The sequence below is a fragment of the Solanum pennellii genome, chromosome 4 (genome assembly GCF_001406875.1).
Source record: "Solanum pennellii chromosome 4, SPENNV200".
NCBI lineage: Eukaryota > Viridiplantae > Streptophyta > Magnoliopsida > Solanales > Solanaceae > Solanum > Solanum pennellii.
Genome location: NC_028640.1, coordinates 38,679,281 through 38,685,713, shown reverse-complemented (window position 1 = coordinate 38,685,713; position 6,433 = coordinate 38,679,281).

The window sequence follows — 6,433 nt, the reverse complement described above, 5'->3', positions numbered from 1 at the left end:
TTCTAAGTATGCTGAAACGAGACATCTGTGACGGGCCGTCGTGCCTATGACGGTCCGTCGTGATGTCTGTAATCTTAGCCAGTTTTTCCAGAAATAAATCTGCTGCTCAAAACGACGAAACAGGTCGTTACATCAACAAGTAATAAGGGTTCTCCCATTAACTAGCATACTTCATAATCACCAGGTAAGCACACTACCTTCCCTTCTTAGGAGCAAGCCTATAAAATAGAATATAGTACACACAAGGACAACTAATAAGCATTACCACTATAGCAAGGCAACATCCATCTTTCACTATTTACCACATTTCTCGAAAACCATTCAAGCCTATATTGTACCATCATGCTATCATCATACATAATCATGAGGCAACTAATTAATCTAAAGAGGACTTCATTCAACCCTAGAAACTTCTTATAAGGCAAGAACCATATCATAACATAAAAAATCTAAACATAAGATCTTAGTTCTCATAAGTCACATATATTCCTAAATGGCATCATCTCACTATATTCCAAATTCACCTTTACATATACTCATCTAGTCATAATAACCATAAAGAGCATCAAAACTCACCTTTTCTCCCTCAAGCCTCGAGACATCATCCATTTCAAGCAATCAAATCTTAAAGACCACTGGACAAGGAAACATAAGAGAAAAATCATATAGAATTAAGATCTATGGCAAAATACAAAAGTGGATGAAGAAGTGGAACTGTATAGTCTTATAGCCTCTCACACGTAGATATGTTGTGCTTCACACTGATGAACGAGACTCTACTAGACGTGCAAACATGAGAGTTTGAATCCTAACCACAAATCGCAATATCATATGCTCTGATACCAATTTTTTATCGACATAACCTAGAATTTATGACATCCATAAGTCGCAACACAGCACCATCAAATTCTCATAGGTCTAAGCAAGCCTCATACCATTCATTCATCACATAAACATAATAAATAGCAAAAAATTTCAAAATTTTCTGCCAGAATATCACTTCATATATATATATAACCATAAGTACATAGTATAGACACAATCTATTTTGCCATCTTAGACTCAACAACATTACATTAGAATTGGGACACGACACTTACAATCATAAAACATAATCTAGACTATTACATAATTTGAATAAGAACTTTACATAGAAAATCCTTGAATCTTAAAGATCCCTTTCTTGAGCTTCAGAATCATCTATCCGAGTTCATCCATGTTAGAAATATCTTCTAGCCATAACCACCTACACTTTGTGTAAAAAGATGAAGAAGACTAGTATTAGTAGAAGAATGCACTATGTATGACAACCATGCAAAAATATGCATTTTTTTAAGAGGAAATTTAGTTAGGTATCATGAATCATGTCTTTATAGTAAAACTTCATGAACAGTGATGCATTTAGCACAATATAAGTCACATACTTCATATGGACATGAATATAACTCATAACAATATGTAAAGAAATTACATCACATTTAAGATCATTTATTAAGGCATACTTCACATATAAGAACAATCACCTAAGACAACCTCCCAATCTCATTAGTGCAATGTAAAAGTAGCATCACGTCAATAACGTACCACACATGCATTTAATCTGATAAATAAGACTTGCATACTTTATTAATGGTCACATAATAAATCTTTCATTTATTTAATCTTGGTCATAAGTCATTAGTTCATGTCACAGGTAAACCACCCTACAACCCTTTCAAAAGCTTGAGCAACGTACACATAGAGTTCTACACTCCCACATATACCAAGAAAATCCACCTAGAAGTCATAACTTAAATTCACATAAATACTTATAATTTCTATCTTACATAAATTAAACTCATCATAATTTCCCTTAGAGTCCACTTGTGCAATGTATAAGTAGGGTCCATAGTCCTAGCTACACTACGTAGTCTTACAAGGATTCATTACTATTATTCATAATCTTATCATTATTTCATTTCATAACTTTAGGGATTCTTAGGGGTAACCGACATAGACTATGTGAGCAACATGGAATTCGGTGTCATAAGACCCCACACAGAAAAAGGGTGTTCTACTGTCCTAGGTAGAACCATGTTTAATATTTATCTATGTGGAAATACTAGATATATCCAATAAGGGCATGTATTTTAAGGGACAGTGACATTGCTTCTTGAAACCCGGTGTATTTTATTAACGGGAAGACTTCCATCTCATTAGTAATCCACTTGAATGACCCACCCTATTGCAATACTAGGAGGGTCTTTTCCTCATTGTATATATATACTTCTTGCTATGGTTAAACTCCCTATTTAAATATCTATAAGACATTTAATTATTTATTTCTTGAGATTAGTATTTAGGGACTTGCTCCCTCATACATCATAGCTCATACATTCCTGGGATGAGAATTGTACTATCATTATAGAACCTATACTATGTGAGAATGTCCTTTCAAATAATTCTAAATTCATACTTTCATGTGTTTGTGCATACATGTGAGAAATACTTTAACATAACACCTCTAGACAAACACATGCTCATAATTAATTAATCGTATACTTTACATGCATTAGTGATAGATACTAGTGCATATGAGAACTATACTTTCAATTGACCCCATGAGTCTACCTTACTTATAATTATGCATGAGAGTGTGTGTGCATTCATATTGGTCATCATGATCATATAAAAGCAACAGCTTTGTTACTTATGATATCACCTTTAAAATGATCTCAACATATGTAACATGTATCCCTCAAGTCGTGACCAACTCATCAATAGAATATCTAGGGAATATTGGCCACACAACCACATTACATCATTCAAGATTAGAGGATATTTAACATTAGAATAGAAGACTTATAACATGCATAAGATCACACATTCTTATAGGGTTCATATAGGTAGGGTTAATGCTACAATAGAATCATCACAACTAGTCATGTAGACCATACCAATCCCTAGCATGATCTTCAAAAATACATAACGTCATTAATACACCTAGATCATGACACTAAAATTGAAGATTACACAAGACCTTCGTACTTGTGAACATCATATCCACAATTCATATAACAAAATTTGCCTTCAAGGCCATGATAGTAACATATAAAGATGTACAACAATGTAAACAGCGCAACAATAAGTGTATTATAACAAGAAACAAAATTTATATACATTCTAGGTTAATTAGTGCAAATAGGTCAACTTACCAGTTCTACAATCTATGATCATTATTGATCAATTACCAATAATTCAATATCAATTGACATAGACATTAGGAATAAGTAATACACTATAATCAAATCATAATTGGATCATCATCAATTTGAGATCACAAGAGCATTTTAAAGGCTAATAAGAAGGATTTAGGAATCATGCGATCTACATGGAATTGTATTTAAAACCATAGTAAAATCAGTAGCTTAACATATATTCATCTCTAGAATGCTTTTGAAATCAATTTGAGAATGAACGAATGGATAGATTGAGAGATGGGATTTTTGACTTTAGATTAATATAGATAAACCTTTGAAAGAAAAGATAAAGGATTAACTCAGGATCAAGGGTTACCATACCTTAATAGAAGAAACTCCCACACATTTGGATACAAAACCAAGTCAAACTTCATCTTCTAGCTTGAACTTGATTTTTGTCTACAATGGAAGTTTTAGAGAATTTTGAAGAGAAGGGAGTTTTGGTATTTTTGATTTCTTATTCGGTATTGGGGTTTTGACATGGTAAAAGGGTTTTATATGACATAAAAAAAGTGTATAACCGACTAGCAAAGTTACCAAAACATCCCCATACTTATTAGGAATGTTGGACATGTCAAACTTGATTTTAAAGTGACACAACCGAATTAGGGAACTTATTGTTTGTCGCGGAGGCAGCTCCTAATTTTTTCTCACTAAATTTCTAAAGAAGTGAGTGCTATTTCAGGGGTGTGTTGCACCGGTAGACCGAGTGCCAGGTGCGCAACGCGTGAGGCCTCCACATCTTGCTGCTGCACGCTGCCTTTGGTAGCTTCCTTGTCCAACATTTGTGTCCTCCTCAAGGACTATAACGGTTGTTCTCGGGGATTCATACCCAAAAGTTTTAACCTTACACATTATTAAGAAGTTACTAGGTTAAACTCCACTATTTTTACACTCCAAAAAACACATACAAATAAGGTAAACATACAAAGGCACACTAGTGCATCTAAATACTAACTTTGGAATGTCTTCGAAGTTTTACCTCCAAACCTCTTCAAATCAACTATACATTCTGTAAAATACTTTATTTATATGTTAGTAACCTTTTTTGATATATGTGAGACTCTAGGTAACATAGTTCGTATAGAGGGTTTTGACATGTGTGAACTCTTACTAGATCTTTCGTGATGGTTTCTACATGGTGTGAGGGAGGGTATGGGACTTCTCTTACACATTGCACTTGTGGAATCCTAATGGATGGTAGTAGTAGTATTATTTTAATATTATGTTGATAATGATATATATTGATTTTCTATGAGTGATCTTATGAACAAAGCATGTCATGATGAAATATGAGATTATGTTCTATGTATGAAGTGGGTTTCCTAATGTGATACATAGCATTGTATAGGGTTATGATATTCTATTATTTGCATTGCACAAGTATAATTTGGGTTGTATACATGTTTGGTTTTCTTAGAATGCTTAATATATGAGCATGTTGGGTTTAATTGATAGAAAGCATGTTTTTGTTGAAAATGTCCTTTTGTACATGCATTGATGATTTGTATGCATAAAATCCATACTTAGTACATGTGATGTTAAACCATATATTCTTTCCTTTTACCTAACAATGTGGGTTCGGGCCATTGAGGATTTCAAGACCACTTTTCAAAACACTTGGATTTGCTTCTCCAAGTTGGTGAATCCTCAAGTCTGAGGACAGAGCCCCATATTATAACTTTCTAGTATCATTACGTTTTAATAACAATATTGTAATTTTAATTTGAGATATTCTCATTGAGTGTATGGGATAAACCCAAGTTTATTTTCCTTATATCTATATGGAATTTTGTGACAAAGTTTGACGATATACTTTCTTATATGAAGTGAAGTGAATTTCTAATTAAATTTTTTTAAAATTTTTGCATCTTTATTTAATGGTTTTTGCTATTAAGAATGCAAAGGTATATTATAAGACTACTTTGAGGCCGAGTACGCTTGTAACGCCTAGGGCGTACTTTGGGTCGTTACAAACATTGTCAGAGCATAAGGTTGAGAATAATGCAGGATTGATGTCACAACATAGCATGTCAAGTACAATCTTACTCATGGGTGTGAAGCACTCCACATTTATGAATGAGATGTTTAGGAACTCTCACACTTTTGGTCATTCTTTTGTTGTGCCTAATAATCATAAATCTATGTAGTCCATTCTTCTAACACTTTTATTGTGCTTATAGGTAATGAAGTAACAATGTTCGAAGGGCCGAGGAGGAGAATGTTAATGAGGCAGTTCCCTATCAAGCTCTACAAAACCCTCAAGTTCCTATTGAATAAGGGTCCATGTCTAATTTTTAGATAAAGGTGGCAATTAATAGATTGACTCAAGTTCTAGCCACTCAAGTAGCTGGGGATACTAAGGTGTAAGTGAACCCTAATGCTAGAACTTCCACTTCAAGGATTAGGGATTTCAAAAGGATGAATCCCTCTACTTCTTTTGTTCCAAAGTGGAGGAGGATCCACAAGGTTTTATTGATGACGTTCACAAGCTACTAGAGACAATGGGTTTATCTTCTAAGGATAAAGCTTAATTATCCTCCTACCAACTCAACGATGTGGCTGAAGTTTTGTATGATCAATAAAAAGAGGAGAGGTCCAGTAGAGAAGGTCCGGTTAATTGGGCATCATTCAAGATGAACTTTCTTTATAGGTTCTTTCCCTTGGAATTGACGGAGAGGAAAACACAAGAGTTTAACAATATTCGTCAAGGGGTATGAGATTGAAAGAATATAACCTCAAGTTCACCTAACTATCAAAACATGTTCTTACTATGGTGGTGGATTCTAGGGCTAAGATGAACAAATTTATTATGAGGATATCGGACCATGTGGTTAATGGATGTATTTTTGCTTTGTGGATTCCTAATATGGACATCTCTCGTCTCATTTTTCTTGCCAAACAAATGGTGGAGCAAAAACTTAAGCAAGTTTGCAGGGAGTTGCAGAAGACAAAGGTCGCAGATGAAATTTCATCAATAATTAGATTTGAGGTTCAAGACAAGCCAGGTTCTATGAAAGGTTTTCAATCAAGAACCTCCTAATAATCCAAGGGTCAACAAGAGTAAGTTGTTTACTCACAAGATTCAAGAGCGGAAAAGTGTTGGTTGTTATTTGAGAAGCCTATTTGTGGAAATTGTAGGACGAAACAAGAGGGCACAGTGACTAGTTAGCACGGGTTATTGTTATGGTTGT